The following is a 23,001-nucleotide window of genomic DNA, read 5'->3' on the forward strand; positions in this document are numbered from 1 at the left end:
TGGAAGTTGATCTTGTGCGTGCAAGCCACAGGTCACAAACCTTCAGAGGAAGAAAACTGATCATCGTTTTGAGGCTAGAATCATCATGCAGAACAGCTCGCTCTGATTTAGTGCCAAGGTGAATTTTTCCATACGTTTCTCTTTGAGGAACTAAAAGAGTTTCTTAACACCTTGGTGTCCATTCAAATCCAGAAGGTTCCCTAGACTGAAGATGTTGCCTAGTTTGAGTTTTAGGAAGCCATGGCTATTTTTGGCTTTTTCTTGAGTGTTACAACAGTTGTAAATTCCTAGGAAGGAGCTCAATCCATGCACAGTTCTTTACCAATGTAAAAAATATATAGAAAGCACACAAGAATTGTGAGATACCTTGCTAAGAAAAAATATACAATAAACCAACTTAAAAATGGTATAGCAACTAAAGCATAAAACACTGCCCAACCAGTGTCTCAATCCAGAATAAATAATTACAAAAAATGTAAGTGCTAAAATAAATAGCATGGTTTAATCACTAGGTAAAACCAAGAAGGTCTTCAAAATAAAATGGCATGGGTGAACCCTTTTTACCACTGCTATTTTATTTTGAAGGGCATATTAGTTTTAACCAGGAAATTTCACCATGCTATTTATTTTAGCACGGACATATATTTAACTGAAATTCTTTACCAGCCTTTTGCTTCTGTGTTGACCTAGTTCTTATAACAGCCAATACAACAAAGTTTTGGATGTACATCCACTTATCAAATGCAATTATGAAGCATTTTGCTAGCAACACAAATAAAGTAAACCAAGGTCCAGTAAGGGGCAGAAAGTCACTTTCAGTCCTCTTAAATCCAAGGTGCCAGCCACTGACTTGAAGGCCTACTTGCAATAACAAATACTCCTCCCCCTCCCCCATATTGACGGTTTGTGAATGGAGAGATATCTGCCACTATTTCTTCCTCTACCAGGCTCTTACACAGCCTCTGAGTTGCCCCCCAACCAACAGTACCATGCAAAGAGCACTAATGATGCACTCTCTGTATTTGGAGAGAAATTAATTTGTAGGGATTTGAATTGAGATGGGTGTGACTGTAGACGCTCTGAGGGAGATACATTTGGAAGGTCTGCAACCCAGGAACATCAATCAACATCAATCAGCCCCTTAGAAAGAACCCATGGTGTGCAATATTTTGGTAGTTCTTTAGTGATAGGTAGGGTGATCTGGATGCAGGCAGTGGGAGTGATGAAACCTGAATTGGATAAAGGCTCCTTGTCCCATCTGGAAATTGTACTAGACCTCTGAATCTACTGGGCAGCAATATCTGGATCAATAGATAAACAGGTAAAGAACAAGAAGACAGAAAGGTCTATTACGCTCTAGAATAGACGGAATGAATGTTGAAATAGTCTAATACCAGTGTCAGGGTTACAGAATGAGGCTTGATGAAGACAAGAAAGTGCCTGAAAAATACTGTGTGTGTGCATATTACTTTGGAGAAATTTGCCACAAAAGGAAAGTATTGTTTCAGCTTACAGTTATAGACAAAAATGATTAACAAGCAAAGATCATGACATTTGGAGAAGAGAGCAAATGAAGCCCGGAAACAGGCTAACTCATTTGATGCTATGTAATGGTAAGTGATGGAGAGACCACTTAACCCAAATAGCTCATAATACAGACTGTTCACTGCACCAGGATTAAATTATAATTGTTTGACATGTTTTAAAATTTCACTATATACAAATGTATGTCTCCCTGTGAACTGCTCTTCATGTTTTTAACTCCAGAGCTGCAAAAATAACCAGAATTAAAAAAAAAAAAAAACTCATCGGTTCAGAAAATACCTGCACATTGTTAGTTTTCCAAATATGTTTACAATATTGTCATGCCTAATCAGTGTCAGGCAATGGCATGTCTGGGCCCAGAGGATCGAAATTTGTATTAAATTAAAATATAAACTAAACAGGTTTTTCATTTCTCTCAAGCTCATCTGCAACACTTACAGCAATAGAGATTTGACAAAAATCATTTAGAGAAGAGCCAGAATTTTTTTTTTTTTTTTTTTAGACATTTTAAGGCGCAGAATCAGATGCATGACACAATTACATTTCTGTGAGGTAATTTGTCTATGTCTTACTCAAGGTTGCAAAACTGCCAAATAGAATTTTTACTGACAAATAGAATTTGTACTGACAATATTTTTAAGAAGTTATTGACGATGAAACCTTTATTTACTGGCGGTCAAATTAAATGTATTGCCAAGGCTGTTATTGTTATTAAATTTAATCTCCAACCTCTGTAAAACCTTATGCCCATCACAAAGATTTTGGTGATAAGTCCAGTGTTCTGGTATTCACAATTAGCTTTCCTTTTTTCTCCAGATGTCAGAGAATGAATCTACACTGCTCAACCACAACAGTAAAACCACCGACAGGTGATGTGAATAACATTGATTATATTCAATATATATACAATGGCTCCTGTCAGAGGGTGTTCTTGAATTTCATGGGTTGGAAGATGGAAAAATGGGGAAAGAAAAGATCGGAATGACTCTGACAAGGACCAAATAGTGACGGCTAGACAACTGGGTCAGACTATCTCCAAGCAGAAAGTCTTGTAGGGTGTTCTCGGTATGCAGTGGTTAGTATCTACCAAAAGTGGTGCAAGGAAGGACAACCAGTAAACTGGCATCAGGGTCATGAGCACCCAAGGCTCATTGATGCATGTGGGCAATGAAAGTTAGATAATCTGATCCCATCACACAGAAAAATGACTGTAGCTCGTATTGCAGTTTGCTCTGTACGGGGCTGTGTAGCTGCAGACCCATACAAGTGCCCATGATGACTACTATCAACTGCAGAAAGTGCCTTCAATGGCGAAGTGAGTGTCAGACATAGACCATGGAGCAATGGAAGAAAGTTGACTGGTCAGATGTGTTTTGGCAGCACCGGGGAGACGTACATGATATTAAGCAAGTTGCGATTATGTTGCGGCTAATCAGTGCATGTTTTCTCTTTTGACCATCTTTTTACAGCAAGTATATACTGTTCAAGTCCGCTATTCCCCTGATTAGTTCTGTGAGAGAAATCAGGTCATGGATGTGTGCATGTGTGGTTATGCAAAAGGATACTCACATAGTACGGTTCTGGTAATAACTGATTAATGAAATTGCTGGGGGCTGCTCTAGGCTATAAATCTCTGTCAAACTTGAGTTTCTGGACTAAGTTCTGAGCACTCTGACCAGAATGAGGGTCTTCTGTTGGGCACAATTTAAAGCTACTAGTGATGGGTAGAATATAAAAAGAAGTGTGGATAGTGCGCTTTGGTAATTATATAAACAATTAAAAAAAATGGCAGCTGCTTCACAATCCAGGGGAAGTCTCCCTCACCCCCTGTGATAAATATACAGAAGAAAAAAATTATATACACCAGGGTTTGAACATCTTCAGCACCTATGGCATATATATGAGTGGAGCGCTATAAATAGTAAGTGGAAGAAATAGTAATATTCACTTACATACAGGTGTCCTATTTATGTTCAACTAATATACAACGTGACACCTGGATGTAAGTGAATATTACTATTTATTTCACTAACTATTTATAGCGCTCCACTCATATATATGCCATAAGTGCGGAAGTTGTTCAAACCCTGACGTATGTCATTTTTTCTTACCAGTGGTGGGTGTCGAATTTTTAAAATGGAGGGGCACTAGACTTAAGACTGTAAATTTAAGTATATAAACCTCCTAACGTGTTGAGATGTCTTGAAAAATGAGACAGAATAGAGATAAAAAGAGGGAGGATAAACGCGTGAGAGAAAGACCGAAAAGTAAGCAAAAAGCAAAAGGCAATGTGGAAGGAAAAGAAAGAAGAATTTGAAAGTGGCACAGGCAGGAGTTAAAGGGACTATGAAATAAGGAAGACAGAAGAGAGAAGATGAAAGTGTGCAATAGAGAGGGGTAAGAAAAAGAGATAGTGTGTGTAATAAACACAAAGAGGGGGAAAGAGGGAGAGACTTTACTTTGTTTTGCATAATGTGATGGGTGTGAAATCCCTCCCATACCCAAGGATAAATGATATTAGAAAATGAGAAAAAAAAATCTACAAAGCAAGAATACGGTCTACAGTGAGGGGAAAAAATATTTTATACAGGTAACAAGCTGAAATTAGGAGAACTCTTAAATTGAGTGCTCCTAATCTCAGCTCATTACCTGTATAAAAGACACCTGTCCATAGAAGCAATCAATCAGATTCCAAACTCTTCACCATGGCCAAGACCAAAGAGATGTCCAAGGATGTCAGAGACCAGATTGTAGACCTACACAAGGCTGGCATGGGCTACAAGACCATCGCAAAACAGCTTGGTGAGAAGGTGACAACAATTGGTGCGATTATTCACAAATGGAAGAAACACAAGATAACTGTCAGTCTCCCTCGGTCTGGTGCTCCCTGCAAGGTCTCACCTCGTGAAGTTTAAATGATCTGATCAGACTAAAATGTAACTTTTCGTCCATCAAAGAAAATGCCATCAAAGATGTCTGGCGCAAACCCAACACATCACATCACCCTAAAAACACCATCCCCACAGTGATGGCAGCATCATGCTGTGGGGATGTTTTTCAGAAGCCGGGACTGGGAAACTGGTCAGAGTTGAGGGAAAGATGGATGGTGCTAAATACAGGGATATTCTTGAGCAAACCCTGTACCACTCTGTGTGTGATTTGAGACTAGGATGGAGGTTCACCTTCCAGCAGGACAATGACCGCCAAACACACTGCTAAAGCAACACTTGAGAGGTTTAAGGGGAAACGTGTAAATGTGTTGGCATCACCTAGTCAAAGCCCAGACCTCAATCTAATAGAATACCTGTGGTCAGACTTAAAGATTGCTGTTCACAAGCGCAAACCATCCAACTTGAAGGAGCTGGAGCAGTTTTGCAAGGAGGAATGGGCAAAAATCCCAGTGGTAAGATGTGGCAAGCTCATAGAGACTTATCCAAAGCGATTTGGAGCTGTGATTTCCGCAAAAGGTGGCTCTACAAAGTATTTACTTTAGGGGGGTGAATAGTTATGCAGATTGACTTTTTTCTGTTATTTTGTCCTATTTGCTGTTTGCTTACAATAAAAAAAAAAAAAAAAAAAAAAAACATCTTTAAAGTTGTGGGCATGTTCTGTAAATTAAATTATGCAAATCCTCAAACAATCCATGTTAATTCCAGGTTGTGAGGCAACAAAACATGAAAAATGTCAAAGGGGTGAATACTTTTGCAAACCACTGAAGATCCAAAATGGAATCTCAGCACAAGTGATCTCTTGGCGTATGATTGTGGCTGCAAACTTCTGCTATTGGCTACGTTATGGGTTGCCATAGAGACATGGAAAGAGAGATTGAGCTCTGGGAAACTTGGGAGAGAAGTGTCTCAGGCTCCAAGGCATGCACAAAAGCCTTAGGGCACACCGGCCCTGTGGGCGCAAAATCAGGCTGACCAGAAGGAGGGAAGCGCACTGCTGAAGAGGAAGCACACATGGGAGAGTGCTCCCGCACGCGTGCCCGCCCGCCAGCCAGCCTGCCTACCCGCCCGCCCAGGAGCCCAGCAGCACCACTGGACCCCAGGGAATCCCTTCAGCACTCCAAAAAGGTAAGGAGGCTGGGGGATTAAATTAAAAAAAAAAACATGTGTTAGTGTGAGTGTTAGTGTGTGTGTGTCTGCTAGTGAGTGTCAGTGAGTGTGTCTGCTAGTGAGTGTCAGTGAGTGTGTCTGCTAGTGAGTGTCAGTGAGTGTGTCTGCTAGTGAGTGTCAGTGAGTGTGTCTGCTAGTGGGTGTCAGTGTGTGTGTCTGTTAGTGAGTGTCAGTGTGTCTGCTAGTGAGTGTCAGTGAGTGTGTCTGCTAGTGAGTGTCAGTGAGTGTGTCTGCTAGTGAGTGTCAGTGAGTGTGTCTGCTAGTGAGTGTCAGTGAGTGTGTCTGCTAGTGAGTGTCAGTGAGTGTGTCTGCTAGTGTCAGTGAGTGCGTCTGCTAGTGTCAGTGTGTGTGTCTGCTAGTGTCAGTGTGTGTGTCTGCTAGTATCAGTGTGTGTGTCTGCTAGTGAGTGTCAATGTGTGTCAGCTAGTGAGTGTCAGTGTGTGTGTCTGCTAGTGAGTGTCAATGTGTGTCTGCTAGTGAGTGTCAGTGTGTGTGTCTGCTAGTGAGTGTCAGTGTGTGTGTCTGCTAGTGAGTGTCAGTGTGTGTCTGCTAGTGAGTGTCAGTGTGTGTGTCTGCTAGTGAGTGTCAGTGTGTGTCTGCTAGTGAGTGTCAGTGTGTGTCTGCTAGTGAGTGTCAGTGAGTGTCTGCTAGTGAGTGTCTGCTAGTGAGTGTCAGTGTGTGTCTGCTAGTGAGTGTCAGTGAGTGTCTGCTAGTGAGTGTCTGCTAGTGAGTGTCAGTGTGTGTCTGTTAGTGAGTGTCAGTGAGTGTCTGCTAGTGAGTGTCAGTGAGTGTCTGCTAGTGAGTGTCAGTGTGTGTCTGCTAGTGAGTGTCAGTGAGTGTCTGCTAGTGAGTGTCAGTGAGTGTGTTACTGTGTGTCTCTTACTGAGTGTGTTTGTGTGTGTATTAGTGAGTCTGTTTGATGTCTGTTAGTGAGTGTGTGTTTGTCAGAGAGTGTATGTTTTGTAAGTGAGTGTGTATGTATGTCTGTCGCTGAGTGTGTCTGTCAGTAAATGTGTGTCTGTTAGCTGGTGTGTATGCATCTGTTCGTGAGAGTGTGTGTGTGTCTTCAGCACTTACCTTTCTCTAGCGCCGGACTCCCTTGGAGCTGGGGATCCCTCCGCCTCTCAGCTCCGAATGCTCTTGCCGCGCACGCATTCAAACCGCCCATAGGAAAGCATTACTCAATGCTTTCCTATGGACGTTCAGTGTTTTAGAATAGCGGAAGCTCCTCTAGCGGCTGTCAGTGAGACATCCACTAGAGGCTGGATTAACCCTCGGTGAAACATAGCAGTTTCTCTGAAACTGCTATGTTTTCAGCTGCAGGGTTAAAACTAGAGGGACCTGACACCCAGACCACTTCATTGAGATGATGTGATCTGGGTGTCTGTAGTGGTCCTTTAAGTGTGTGTGCATCTGCATGCACTGGCATACATACCGCGGTCGCAGGGGTCACAGCCCTGCAACCCCTGCGACCAGGTGCCCGCCGCCATGTTTTGCGGCCCCGGCCCGCGCAGAGTAAGCGCGAGAGGTGGGCACGGATCAATTTGCGCACTGGGGCCCCATGGGTCATGTGTACGTCACTGCACCTACCCTGGTGTCTGCCGCAGGCTGTGTGGAGGGGGCGAGGATATGAATGACATCATATCCCTGCTCCCTGTGTACCACACAGCGCGGCTGGCGCCCTGTGATGGGGCTGGGCTGCAGGACAGGACTCCAAGGAGCCAGACGGCATGCATCCAGGGGACAAGATTGAACTGATGTAAGCATGTAATTGTGTATATCTCTGTATGTATGTAGGTCTCTGTATGCCTGTATGTCTTTGTATGTATGTCTCTGTATGCCTGTATGTCTCTGTACAAAATGTATGTGTCTGTATGTTTCTGTATGACGGTATGTCTCTGTATGCGTGTATGTCTTTGTATGCCTGTATGTATGTATGTGTCTGTATGCCTGGATGTCTCTGTATGTATGTTTCTGTATGTCTGTATGTTTCTGTATGTCTGTATGTTTCTGTATGTCTGTATGTCTGTATGTTTCTGTATGTCTGTATGTCTGTATGTCTGTATGTTTCTGTATGTTTCTGTATGTCTGTATGTCTGTATGTCTGTATGTCTGTATGTCTGTATGTCTGTATGTCTGTATGTCTGTATGTCTGTATGTCTGTATGTGTCTGTATGACGGTATGCCTCTGTATGTATGTCTTTATATGCCTGCATGTCTCTGTATGCACGTATGTCTCTGTCTATGTCTGTATGTCTCTGTATGATTATTTCTGTGTTTGTATGAACCTTATTTTAAACGAGGGTGGGGGGCACCAAAATGCATCTTCGCCTGTGTAACTAAAAATCCTAGCACCGGTCCTGCACAAAAGAATGATTAACGGACAATGAAAATAGAACCCCATAGCACATTTTCTGAGCATGGATGCTGCTGGCCTCTCTAGATAGCCCAAACTAGTAAAACTACGTAGGACGGAGTCTGCCACACAGTCTATAACCCACATAGAAGAAAAGACAATACTCTTATTCTAGATCAAGGGTTCCAAACCCAGTCCTCGAGTACCCCCTACCAGCCCAGGATTTAGGGATTACCCTGTTGTGTCTAAAGTTTTTTTTTTTCTTTTATCCTGGCTGGAGTTGAAAGGAAACATTGTTTTTTCTCCTCATTTGCATTCTGTGCCCTGTCTGTGCCTGCACTGAACCGGTTTGTGATTTAATTTGCTAAAAATGTAATATAAATTTTAAAAAAATACAAAAAAAGTGCATGAAAAAAGGTTAACAATATTTATGTCATTTCTAAATATTATTTATTATTCAAGGTTCTGACAGTTTCCTTTTAAAGGTAATATTATATATTTCTTACCTTTTCTTTGTGTTATCTAAGAGTAACCCATCAAACAGGCATTCGCGTTTAATCATTCAACCTTATGAAATGCAGATTTTTCTGTCTACCTGTCAATAAAGAAGATATATTAGGTTTAGTAGTTTTTAAATTTTTTTTTGCTTTTTTGTGGTCGTTAAATCCGGTCATTGCTTCTATTTTGCATTCCACTCTATCTCCACAGAACTATAGCAAATTACAACACTTTGCAGAAGGACTGTAAATTAAGCTTTCTTAAAACTGTTTCAGCATCTTTTGGAGGTTAAACTCATGTCTACATACTAGCAGAGAAGACAATTCTAGAAGCACAGATGCTTGGTGTAACTGTATTGACTGGTGCTAGAATTTTGTAAAAGTCTATTCCCAGAATCACCATCAGTTGTTTTATAAATACCAATATGCAGAGTATATGATCATTTTACTTTTTTTTTATTTTTGCTACATATGCTGTATGCGACAAAGTTGCATCCTACATTATCCTAATATATTTTTCAGACTCTATTTGTTTCTGTAAATAATGAGGAAATAAATAAAACAAACATTTTTCAAATGTAAACAACTGTATTTACGATCCTTGAATAGCAATGTTTGAAAATATTTTATGTTAATGTGCTAGCTACATGTGTCCTGTGTTATGCTATATTTGTTTTCAAAAGAATTTGATAGTAAGCAGTTCACAAAACAAGTTTCCATCCTTCTCTGTTCTGTTATTTTGGTTACACTTTAATCTGTTTTATGCAATGCATTATGTGTACCTTTTCTTTAAGCCATGCCAGGTTAATTAGAGACACTGCAAATTAATCTAAAAACCAAAATAACGTTTAGCATAATGAAGCAGTTTTGGGGTATATACCATGCCCATGCAGTCTCACTACTCAATTCTCTGCCATTTAAGAGTTAGATCACTTTGTTTATGAAACCCGAGCCACACTTCCCCTGGCTGTCACTCACACAGCCTACATGAAATTGTTTTTGTTTTTTTTCTAAATCATGTGGAATACACAGTGTGTTTACTTTAGAAGTTTTTTAGTTTTTTGTTTGGCTCCTGCTCTGGTAATTAAACTGTAGTCACACATAGGAGGCTCATATAGGCTCAAACAGGCTATTAGCATAGCAGGGGATAAGAAATTCTAAATTAAACAGACTGTGCAATAAAGGACGTCTGAACACTACAGCAAATGTGCAGCGAGATTGCATAAGTCACATGCTGGGGAAGTGCTAATAGGACTGCATAATCAAAGTGATTTCATTTTTTAATGGCAGATAACTGAACAGTGGGGCAGCAGGGGCATGATCTATACAACATAGAAACATAGAAACAAAGAATGTGACGGCAGATAAGAACCATTCGGCCCATCTAGTCTGCCCTACTCTCTTTCACTCTGTATTGAGCATCAGACTCATATCTGATGCTTAATATGTAGGTTGTCTTACTGATAGACATACAAAAAAATTAGATGTTTTCATATTGCCTGAACACACTTGACAATGGTTTTCTTTGGCTTGATACATTTGTAATGAATGTATTTCTAACTATTGGCGGTAAAGTTATCAGAAGCTGGATACCTACCCAATAACTACCCCTGCTGTACATTGTCATTGTCCATCTGCAATCCTGTGAGCCAGATGTTGACTTGAAACATTTTAGAACGCAACGTTTTGGGAAAATAAGTCAATATGAATCATATAATACAATTAACGGTGTCACAGCCCAACTAATGGCGCTAAATGTTATGCCTACTAAAAAGCTGGCCATTTGTAGACATTGGGATTTGTTGGGATGATCAAATACTGATTAATGTTAAACCACAACAAATAATAATGCTTAAATTTTATAGACAGCTCCATTCGTCTTTTTTAAACCCGAGGCTGTAGGTTTTATTTCTGGCACGGTAACCTAAGCTTTTAATTCTTCCAAGGTCGATAAAAAAGAGTTACCATTTAGTTGGGAAATACATATAATCACATTATTTCTCTAAAATTGAATATTTCAAATGATGGATGCTTCTAGAACAGCATATCAGTAAATTAGTTTGGTACTATGTGGTGATAAATAGAATCAATTGGCATTATTTGAGCTATTCAATCCTTTATTCAAAGGATTATCATGTTTATATAATGGATGAGAATTGTATGACATTGCACAACATAAAACATTGTGGAAATATTATAAAGCAAACCGCGGATCAATATGTTCTGCTTAATTTGACATAAAAATCATTATCCTTCATTTTTATAATAAGGGTCTGTAACAATGGAACGAGACTATCTATTAGCATCGAACAGATGGTTTGCTATTAACATGCCATTTTTAAATTATTTCTAATAACGTCAATGTGGAATGGGAACAAAATATAAGAAAAAAAAAAGAAAACTCTCAATAATGCTCATTTTATAACCAGAGGCAGTAGTAGGCATTAAAGATATAGTAAAATGGAGGTGGCTTTGGTTTGATCCATCGCTGTTGTAACTACAACTCCCATTATGCTTTTGCCAACAATAATGTAATTCTACAGTCGTTGTGGAGCTACTATTGGGATATGGCCATCCCTGTTGTAAAGTACTTAGATCACTAATGGCTTACTTTGGGACCCCTATGCTTGTGCGCTCCTAGAAACAAAGCTCTGTTTAAGGTTGAAGGGATGAAAAGAAAATGGCAAACAAGCCACGAAACATTTATTCAAGTGTCATAACTACCCAAACGTCTTCACTAGGTAACAGGAACTGCTGTTCTAATCTCTCCATTAAAGAGTCACTCAACCGTTACAGCCCTCTGTAGTGGCTATGATGCCAGGAGTACCCCAGTCTGTTACCCTGGAAATGGGGTAAACCATTGAGCAATAATTTGCCCTCTTCCCTGTCTCCTCCGATGTTCCCTTTTGGTTTGTTGATGCACTTATGGTTTCTGCAGCTGACTACCCTCAGCCAATCAAAGACATTATGTCCAATTAAATGTGCACACAATGGGCATTAGGCAACCAGGAATTCTAGTCTTTGGTTTGCTGATAACACTCCAATTACACTGTTAGGGGTGCAGTTACACATCTGGCAGCAAAGGGTTTAAATTCTGTATCTGCAGACTCCAGGCACTATGGCCACTTCAAATGTACATCAAAACCCATTTGTAGCCATTTCAGATTATGCCGCAAAAAAGGGGAAAAAAATCCGTCTTGACTCCATAATGGTAATCAGATGTCTCCTTGGATCAACAACCTGTTTACATACATAGCAATTATATCCTTAAATATGCTGTTAATGCAAAAGCATCCAAGCATTTAAAAAATATATCTTTAGAATCTGATAAGACAAACTCTTTGGGTAGAGAATTCCACATCTTTATTGTTCCTATTGTAAAGAAACCTTTCCACATTTTTTAATCCAATCTAAACGGGTTTCAATGGTGACCTCTTGTCTGTATATTCCTGCTATTGAACAGGTGAGCACATAGCGGTGTGTGCTGACCCTTCATATATTTGCATAGTGCTACCATATCCCCTCTGAGATGTCTTTTTTTTCCAAATAAACAAACTACGTTTTTCCAGACTTTCCACATAACTAATGTTTTCCATTCCCCTTACTAATTGTGTTGCTCGCCTCTGCACTTTTTCTAGGTTTGCAATATCTTTCTTTAAAACTGCAGCCCAAAATTTTACTGCTTCTTCAATATGGGGTTTTACCATTGCTTTATATAAAGACAAAGATATTTATTTATTATATATATATATATATATATATATATATGGTTTATTTGGACAATTTTTCAGATGCTCAATACAAGCAATAGGGCTGTACAAAATAATAATGCATCGTTGGTAAATATAGGGTACAATGTAGGTTGCTGTTATTCATGGGAGGGATACACTTGTATTTGCAGTACATTGTTACATTGCACGGTATAACATAGTGGACGCATTTTGACATACCAGTACACTTGCATCTGTTTTCAAAGTAAGTCCAAGGTAGTAACTGGGGTAATGGAACAGGATGAACAGGGAGGGTAGGAAGGGGTGGAGGAAAGGGGGTTCCCCACCTAGTTTGTGCGTTCCTGCATGGTTCTAGTATGTCTCTATCTACGTGTGTAGATTATAACCTACATGATTATTGTCAAAAACCCCTCCGATGATGGGGTCATATGAGTCCCACAGCCTGGGCTGTCTGGTGCCATGTGACCACTGGTGTAGGGAGAGGGCAGCTTGCTATCTAAGTTGCTAGAAGTCTTTAATTGGCTCAGCAGGGCTTAGCTCAAGGGGGTGCTTTTGGCTGTGCCAATTCGTCATACTACACATTATCCAACAAAGTTATATTTTGATCACATGAATTAATACCCCTCTTTATACATGAAAGCACCTTGCTAGCTTTTGCAACAGCTGGCCGACATTGCACACTGTTGCCTAGTTTGTGAACTTTAATTGTTCATTGGAGTCATGGTGCTTGGATCAACTTTTTTATCATTAATCAAATTGAATGCATCTATGCGTTGGTGCAAAGTGGAGTTCATTCCAACATAACCTTGTAGGAAGTATTGGTTGTTATGGTGCTTGGAATGTACCTTTAAATTTGGTTACTGGGGTTACCAACTCACTAACAAGTTGCAAAAGGCTAAAAAGCAAGAGTAAGTTTCATTTCCATATAAACTTCATATGGAAAATGCACTATAATTGTAACTCATTGCAACTATAAATTGTAAGCCTGCGAGGAAAATGTGTTTACTAAAACACGTGATGACTTCTTACAGAACTGTGAAATATCTAATATTGGTTTTTAAATGAACTATAACTGCTAATGCATAACTTCAAAGAAAGCCAGAGTCCGCACAGATTTGACTGACACTTGTGTGATTAGGTGGCTTCTAATCTTTTATGAATTTCAGGAACAATTAGATCAAATAATTGTGAAGTCATATGAATGCAAAAAGGATAGATTCTCAGTGCTGGAAACACATTGAAACGGTGGTTCATTTTATTCTGAATTTCATTTTCTGCTCAGTTCTAAACATCCTCTTTTCAGTTGCCCTATATATTTTTATGTGATATTCCTAAAATATATATCAATAAGGCATAGTGGAAATATATTTTAATATTGTTTCTTAGAATAAACACATACCTTATTCATATGTAATGTAGGAATTAGAATTGTGCATGTCGGAAAAATCTATTTTGGCCGAATGACTACTGCCGAAAATTAAAAAGAGGACAGCAGTATTTCGCCCAAACAAAGAATTTTGTTATTGAAGAATGATTTAGCCCCTTAAGGACACATGACGTGTGTGACATGTCATGATTCCCTTTTATTCCAGAAGTTTGGTCCTTAAGGGGTTAAGAAAATAATTAGTCAAGCCAAAAGGTGTGAAAATGGGCCAATCAGTATACTGAAAAATATATACACAATAGAAAGATTATGTACATATTTTGCAGTACACTGAGGGACACTCTTTCCCCCACATTTATGTTCTCCAATCAAGTGAGAAAAAGTAACCAATGGAGGGAAAAAGAGGAGGAGCAGTTAAAAAATAAATAAATCAATATCTATATAATATACAATATATAAATCTCGCTTTTTCTACAGTATTTCCCTTTTTACCTCCATTGGTCACTTCTTACTGAATCTATGACAAAAATCTATATTTAGCATCTATCCACTAGCCAACAATTAATTTTCACTATCCATCACTCATCTTTCTTTTGTCTTTAGCACCAGAATTAGATTTAGAATCAAAACGAATATGCTCAGCCATTGCGTGTTTAGTTTGTTTTCGTGATTCGGATACATTTTGACCCAGAATTCAGCAACTCGAATAATCACCTGATCGACCCAAGTTTGGCCAAAATACAGTTTGTAGCAAAATGAATCTCCAAATACAGTAACATTATAGTTTTCTTGAAATAAATTAATGAATACATTTTTCTTTACTGCCATTTAAAAAATATATATACAATACACGATTTTCAACTTGTCAAGGAACAAAAATGTTACGTGTGTAAATGGACTATTTAAACACAAGGATGCATTGAATTATATTCACAATGAAAGCATTCGTGGCAAATCCGATTGGAGGGAAATTATGAAAACACGTTTAAAAAGAAGCGTTACAAATTCAAAGGAATAATATTTTTATTAACACAGAATATCATACCCTGTCCTTTGTTGTTTTCTGTCAGATATGAATCATTTAATGATTGAATTACTTAATGTACAAAACAAACACAAAATAAGCCTTTCACAGCTATTCATTCTGCCTATACAGGAAGGATGATTCAGGGACTCAACAAGAGGACAGACCTCGAAATGCATAAAAGGTTATCAGAGATATGCAAACGGAATATTAGAGTTGTATTAGAATTGCCAAATAAACATTGGAGAAGTTAAAAATACCAATCATAACAAAGAAAATAATACAATAACAGAAAAACCAATGTCAAACCTTCTTTAAAGTGTCTGTAGAGCCAGAATGTAGAGGATTCTGGGAGTTTGAGGTCCCACAGCGCCAGAATGGCTGTTAGGTATTTCTGATAATAATATCAATAGAACTGGACCCAATATTGGAATGATGTATTTTCAAACTTAGAAAGTGTGATCTTCATTAATAATCTTAGTTTTTAAAATGTTTTTTTTAGGTACCCATTGCTGCTCCATTGTTGTGTTTAATGTATTTGCATTCCTTTTTAGTGCTTTAATTGAGAACTGCACTGTATATCTCTTAGCTGATGCACAGGGTTACATTAGTATTAGATTATGGGGATACAGATGCATAATTGGGATTTAATGTTCTGTGGTTGTTTGAGTCCTATTGTCAGGGTCTTGAGCAGGTCAGGTAAGAGACTTATGCCAGGGTTTACATTTGATAGTTTATTTGAGACTTTAGACATATTTACACACACATAGCAAGCCAAAGAGGGAGGTAAGTAAAGAAGGGAGAACAGAAAAGAGAATTAGGCAATTGGTATCAGGAAAACCTATACATTGAATTATAGGTAAGAAAAACGAGAGACTACAGATTTGAAAGTTTAGGCAATATGCACTGATAAGTACGCAAATAACTCTTTGCAATATTGGTTATTTGCGTAGGCCAGAGTGGTATGATACAGATTGGTAATATCAAGCAGATTGGTAGGGTAGTCCAGGGTGGTAATAAAGCTGGTTGGTAATATAAAGCAGGTTGTAATCACAAAGCAGGATAGTGGTATACGCAGGTTACTTTGTAGATCAGTTAAGGTTGGAATTAAAGTAACTTGGTAGCAAAGAAGGTTGGTCACGTAGATCGGCTTGGAATTAAGAGGTTCGGTAGAGTAGATAAGATTAATATCCAACAGGATGAGAACGATGAAGGAAAGTTCACAGGAACAGAAGTCTTTTCAGAATGACCATCGACTTCAATCTAAAGGCTCGGTCTTGAGCAGGGTGTAGCCTTTTGTACCGTAAGTGATTAATCCAGGCAGGTGAGAATAAGTAAAGAAAAGTTCAGAGCTAGTGGTTAGGGAGGCCACTAGTGGCAAAACATAGTCAGTGCAGGAACACAATTAAATGAAATACAATAACATAGAAACATAGAATGTGACAGCAGATAAGAACCAACCATTCGGCCCATCTAGTCTGCCTAATTTTTAAAAATACTTTCATTAGTCCCTGGCCTTATCTTATAGTTAGGATAGCCATATCCCACGTATGCTTAAACTCCTTTATTGTGTTAACATCTACCACTTCAGCTGGAAGCCTATTCCATGCAGCCACTACCCTCTCAGTAAAGTAATACTTCCGGATATTATTTTTAAACCTTTGCCCCTCTAATTTAAGACTATGTCCTATTGTTGTGGTAGTTTTTCTTCTTTTAAAGTTCTGTAAATATAGTTTGGAACCTGACACCCATGTTTTTTTAAAGCAGCACGGCCAAGCCTCACCAAACAAAAAGAGTATTTCATAAAGAGAATTTTTTTTTTATGGAATACTCGTATTGACCAACCCAAACAAAAGATATATTAAGACAAAGTACGAACTACATTTGGCAGAGCTACATTTTATCAAGCCTTGTCAAGCCTTTAAACGTCACTAGTGACAGCTGAGGAGAAAAAGACCACAGGGTCCTCCAAAGACCTCAGTGATGTACACTCACGCATGTGCAAAAGTACAATATTGAAGTGGATTTCTGGCAGCTGAAGAACCAGAATCTAAAGAAGACCAGCAGGAAGTGCCGGGTGGTGACTGTGAGAGACAAGTTCAGGTAAGTATAACTTACCTCCCCCTGCTCCCTGTGGCAACCACACACCTAGTGGCAAAGCCACCATTTGCATATCATGCAAAGACCCCAGACAGTGACAGATATGTCTTAAAGAAGAATTGTTACTTCTCATAATTTGTATTATTATGGTTACTCAAACCTTAAACCTAAACCAAACCTTAAACATTAATACTTAAATATATATTTGTGAGGTGTGAAACATAAAATTATAAAATAGAACACACACTTTTTCCCCTGTAACTAGGCTCCACCATCGCTCCTTGTCAATCATTGATGCAAGATGGTCACCGTGCTAGTTGTCGTCATTCTTTTACAAATCCCAACTAGTAAGCTTGCCATTTGTATGGGCAATAAATGAATAAAACAATAAAAATTAAAAATTAAGAGAAAAATAACACTAAATGTTTTACCATCATGCAATTATTATTGAATGCAATAGATATTGAACATTGTTTAATATAAGTTCCCAGCTGAATGGGGATACTATGAAAGTATCCATAAAATACCCAATATTCACTAAAGCCGGACTTTTAAGGTATTCAATGTGAATTCAAAGAGAACTTAAAGTTTTAGGCCAAAGGTAGAGAAATTAAAAACAAATCACTTTAGTAAATAACCAAGGCCTTATTTCAAGGCAAATCTTTAAAATCACCCCAATCCAGGCTCACTAAGTCTTTAAAGTCACCCCAATCCAGACTATTTAAGACTTTAAAGTCACCCCAATCCAGGCTCACTAAGTCTTTAAAGTCACCCCAATCCAGACTATTTAAGACTTTAAAGTCACCCCAATACAGGCTCTTCAAGTCCTTAAAGTCACCCCAATACAGGCTCTTCAAGTCCTTAAAGTCACCCCAATACAGGCTCTTCAAGTCCTTAAAGTCACCCCAATACAGGCTTTTTAACGACTGTTTACTCTTGAAAATCAGTCATATTTACAAGCCTGTTTATGTGTGTGTTACATATACTGTATTGAGCAGTTTAGATGGTATCACTTAAATAATGGATTTTCAATATTGTAGGTGCTGCGTATGACTGAATTTATATCCATCTTTTTGATAGTGTGTGTACGTTTTTTTCAGCCAGGTATTCTCAGTTGTCTATTTAGCTGTCTCTTGCAGTATTAGAGTTCCGAACTAGCAGATGGCCCCTCACTGTATTTGAGAATTATGTCGCTTAGAGCCAAATAATACAGATTTATAAGTAACCCTCTGACTTTTACAGTCAAAACTGTGAAAATAATGCAAGTTTATACTGAAAATGCCTTATTTTTGACTGCTCATCAGCCAATCTTGTTATGCTATTCCCCTGTGCATTAAACTAGTAGGGACTATATCTAATGCAGATGCCACGCTAAAACTCCTTGCTGGAAAGTGACTTTTCCAACACACGGACAAGCATCTGAGTGAAAAGCCGCAGAAATATGGAGAATTCACCTGGAGAATGTGCTCATTATTTTGTTCTCCTGCGGAGGCCAGAAAAATATGTAGTGGGTGAACTTAAATGATCCTAACTAAACTAAGAAAATCTGACCAAAACAACTCAAACAAATAAGTTATATTTACTGAACACGTAAACAGCAAAACAAAAAGTTTGGGCTAAAATTAAGTTTGTTTTTTCTTCACAGTTTCAGGCACAGAGTTCCAATCTCTACACAGGCCAATTTCCGTGGGTGTTTTGTTTAGTAGACAGCAGGTGTTTTTGACACAAATGTAAAGTGGTTTAAGCAATGCTGGACGTTCTCACGCTATGCGAATACCTCCAGCTTCGCTGAAATCCCCATAGGAAAGCATTGAATAATGCTTTCTTATGGGGAGGTCTAATGCGCTTGCGCGGCCATTGACGCGCATGCGCATTAGGTCTCACCTGCCGAGGGAAGAGAGTAGGTGGAGAGTAGGCGGAGCTTGACCAGCGCCGAGGGACATCGCTGCTGGAATCTGGTAAGTCACTAAAGCGGTTTTAACCCCTTCAGCAACTTGGGATGAGGGGTGGGAGGGAGAGGAACGCTGTAGGGTCCTGCTGTGCCAGGAAAACTAATATGTTTTCCTGGCATTGGAGAGTCCCTTTAACATTCCCAAGTAGAAGAGAACAGCCCTTACAATAAGTATTGTAATAGAAAAATTAGAGACACAAAAACAAGTCCGGTGTAGCACCAGGAGCAATTGTTTAGGGAGAAAATAAAAAGTGGTTGCAGTAAAAAAAATGCTACAAAGTGTACAGTATAAGTGCCAACAATATTTTATTAGTACTATGAAATGAATAAAACACAGTCATTCTATATGTGCAATGTAAGAAACAAGAAAATACAATGAATGCAAATGCAAAAATTATAAAAAGTACCAAACTGTTGGATACACTTGTATACAAGTGTACAGAGTAACAACCTCAAAATTGTATCCAAATTCTCACTCAGAATATATACAAACAATTTAAATAAAAAGTCCTTCCTCGATGGGAAGTCAATCATGGATTTGGGCAATGAATAGTAAAATGTCTGTACTTAATATAGGTTGGAATTGATGCAGATGAAATGCCTCTCACGGTGTGAAATAGGATAAATAAGGGACTCAAGGACTGGTATTTGGGCTGAGGAAAATCCTGTGTGGAGGGGTCCTGGCGTGTGCTGGTGGATCGATGTCAGCTACATCCCAAATATCGAGCTGCTGTGAATCGGGAATCCCTGTCGTTGCCGATTTCATTTATTTTTGTTGTATAAGTCACTTTTATCAACATTTGATCTATGTTTTATATACATCATATACTGTGCAGTTTTTTAATATAGCATCTCTTAAGTTTCTACATTTATGATTTGAGCTATTACACATTACCCCTTTTAGGTTACTATAATAAGCAAGTCCCATCCCAAAGAAGTTTGGTTAACCTCTGACAAAGAGCCACAAAACATGTAAGATATCTTGTCCAATTTTAACTGCACCCCCTTTTAATTTTTTCCCTAAACAATTGCTCCTGGTGCTACACAGGACTTGTTTCTGTGTCTCTCCTATTTTTATTACAAGACTTATTACAAGGGCTGTTCTCTTCTACTTTGGAATGTTAAGCTATTATTGGGAATAAACTTGGACAATGAACCCATTTGTAGCTGACCAATTCTATACCACACATTGAACCACTTTACCTGGGTGTCAACAACGCCTGCTGTCTACTAAGCAAAACACCCACAGAAATTGGCCTGTGGAGAGATTAAAACTCCGTGCCTTAAACTGTGCAGCAAAAACAAACTTTGCTTTACCAAAACTTTTTGTTTTCCTGTTTACATGTTCAGTAAATATACCTATTGTTAGCATAGGGTTTTTTGATGCCCTGTTTACCAGTCTTTTAGAACATTTTTAGCAGATAAGTCCTTGTAATAGGTTCAGTGCTTGCTGAACTCAACTCAACTGAAGGTTACAAATAAAAGATAAACAAATAAATCAATTTGCCTTTTTATGTCCACAGGTACCGATAATTGAAACCATGAGGATTATCTATCAAAAAGTGTTCTGATCTAAATTGTCTAAAATACTAAAGGTGGGGCAATCCCCATCGAAACCAGTGGTCCACACAATCCATCTCCAGAGCAGACCTCCATCTCCAGAGCAGACCTCCATCTCCAGAGCAGACCTCCATCTCCAGAGCAGACCTCCATCTCCAGAGCAGACCTCCATCTCCAGAGCAGACCTCCATCTCCAGAGCAGACCTCCATCTCCAGAGCAGACCTCCATCTCCAGAGCAGACCTCCATCTCCAGAGCAGACCTCCATCTCCAGAGCAGACCTCCATCTCCAGAGCAGACCTCCATCTCCAGAGCAGACCTCCATCTCCAGAGCAGACCTCCATCTCCAGAGCAGACCTCCATCTCCAGAGCAGACCTCCATCTCCAGAGCAGACCTCCATCTCCAGAGCAGACCTCCATCTCCAGAGCAGACCTCCATCTCCAGAGCAGACCTCCATCTCCAGAGCAGACCTCCATCTCCAGAGCAGACCTCCATCTCCAGAGCAGACCTCCATCTCCAGAGCAGATCTCCATCTCCAGAGCACCTCTCCATCTCCAGAGCACCTCTCCATCTCCAGAGCACCTCTCCATCTCCAGAGCACCTCTCCATCTCCAGAGCACCTCTCCATCTCCAGAGCACCTCTCCATCTCCAGAGCACCTCTCCATCTCCAGAGCACCTCTCCATCTCCAGAGCACCTCTCCATCTCCAGAGCACCTCTCCATCTCTAGATCTCCATCTTTAGAGCAGTATCAGAAAGTGCATATATTTATGAAATATAATTTCAAACCAAAACTGGGGGTCGTTTGAGGTATGTACAGACTATTTTGCACAAAAAACAAACAAATGTGCCTGGTTTCTGGGTTGCTGGGTAGACCAGACTTAATAATAGCAAGAACATACATAAAATGCAACAAAACAGTAGAGCGTCATTGGCACCTTTAGACCAAAGCGGCGAAACTCCACACCGTATGATTAAGCAAGAAATGTCTGGGCACACAAGATTTATCCTTTACTAGAACTTATGTCATATGATCAAAATCCATGTTTTGGATCAACACGTTCGTAAAAGGCACAACCGTCGTGCCGAAATGTTTCTTCTTTAACCTTTGTAGAATGTCGAACCTTCGCTTTCTGTGGCAGCAGCAGCCACAAGAGACTTTTACTGTAAAAGTTATCTCTGTTATTTTATATACCAAACACTACATGTACCGTATATTTACCAGCAATGTTAATGTAACCGGTTGAAACAATGTTGCCAGTAGCGTAATTGGGGTCGTGGGTGGCCGCCGTTCGCCTAATCTCCACGTGGCGGCGGCCATCTTAACTGCCGAACAGCGGTGTTTGGTCGTCGAGCGTCTGGAACTAAAATCGGACGCTCGACTAACCAGACACCGCTCAGACCTCCAGGATCGCCAAACCGTATGATTCAAACTGCCGAACGGCCCGCCGTTCGGTAGTTTGAATTCCCCAGACTAGGGGATCCATCCGAACGAAAGATTGGGGTCGGATGGCTGAGATGTTCGGCACTTTCTATTCAGTGAAATAGACCGACTACAGGGCCAGAATCTATGGAGCTGTTTTCGGCTACTGTGTCCCTGCAGTCGGTCAAATCTTTAAAGCGGCACTGTCATGCCGAACTTACCTTTCCTCAATCTCTTCCTCTTCTCCCCCTCTCTCGGGATCTGTTCTTCTTTTCTTCCATTCTTCTTTAGTTTTCTTTAAAATCATAAGACAAAGTAGGGACTCTGTCTTATGGAGGATTCCTCCGCTTGACCAGCTCTGACCAGCGGAGGAGCAAAGTGTGCTTCATTTCCGCTGGTCAGAGCAATTTTCCCATGATCCCTAGCTTTCCTCCCAGTTCCCACAATGCTTCCTGTCAGTATTGCCGAAAGTCCTGTCACTTAGACAGAACGCCGGCAAAACTGCCGAATTGCATCCTAACAGAATGAGAAGAGTTTCTCCATTGGTGTTAGGATGCAATTCGGTACTTTGTTCGTATCGGAATTTCATTCTAATGAATGAAACTCCGATCCTATTCATTGCTGTGGCTGCATCTTGCAGCCGCTTAGTAGATAACTCCCTAATTCCCACGGTATCAGGGAGCTATCTACTAAAAGGCTGAAAGACCTGAATTGGTCTTGAAGCCAAATGTACTAATACTAAGTAAAGATTACTTAGTATTAGTAAATAATATGCCCCTACTCGCTATACCGCGAGTAGGGGCATGTCTAGTAAGCAGTGAGCAGCCTGTGGCTGCTCACTGTAAAAAAAAACAAAAAAACACCTAATAACCCCCCCCCCCCCGCGCGGGGGTTAAAGATGGGGGGGACCTACTGTCCTCCCCCCTGGCCCCCACCCCTGCGCGGTGGGTGGGGGCCCTAATAAAATAATAAGGGGGGGACCTACTGTCCTCCCCCCTGGCCCCCACCCCTGCGCTGTGGGTGGGGGCCCTAATAAAATAATAAGGGGGGGGGACCTACTGTCCTCCCCCCCTGGCCCCCACCCCTGCGCTGTGGGTGGGGGCCCTAATAAAATAATAAGGGGGGGGGACCTACTGTCCTCCCCCCCTGGCCCCCACCCCTGCGCTGTGGGTGGGGGCCCTAATAAAATAATAAGGGGGGGGGACCTACTGTCCTCCCCCCCTGGCCCCCACCCCTGCGCTGTGGGTGGGGGCCCTAATAAAATAATAAGGGGGGGGGACCTACTGTCCTCCCCCCCTGGCCCCCACCCCTGC

General features: G+C 40.2%; 1 protein-coding gene across 1 annotated transcript in view; it reads right to left on the reverse strand.

Moving 5' to 3' along the window:
* TENM4 (teneurin transmembrane protein 4) overlaps positions 1 to 23,001 on the reverse strand; it is a 1,183,725-nt gene that overhangs the window by 528,656 nt on the left and 632,068 nt on the right. The window contains exon 5 of the mRNA XM_063431236.1: positions 8,526 to 8,614. The gene's annotated coding sequence lies outside the window, so the exon portion shown is untranslated. The remainder of the gene's footprint in view (positions 1 to 8,525; positions 8,615 to 23,001) is intronic.

This window comes from Pelobates fuscus, chromosome 1, assembly GCF_036172605.1.
Source record: "Pelobates fuscus isolate aPelFus1 chromosome 1, aPelFus1.pri, whole genome shotgun sequence".
Classification (NCBI taxonomy): domain Eukaryota; kingdom Metazoa; phylum Chordata; class Amphibia; order Anura; family Pelobatidae; genus Pelobates; species Pelobates fuscus.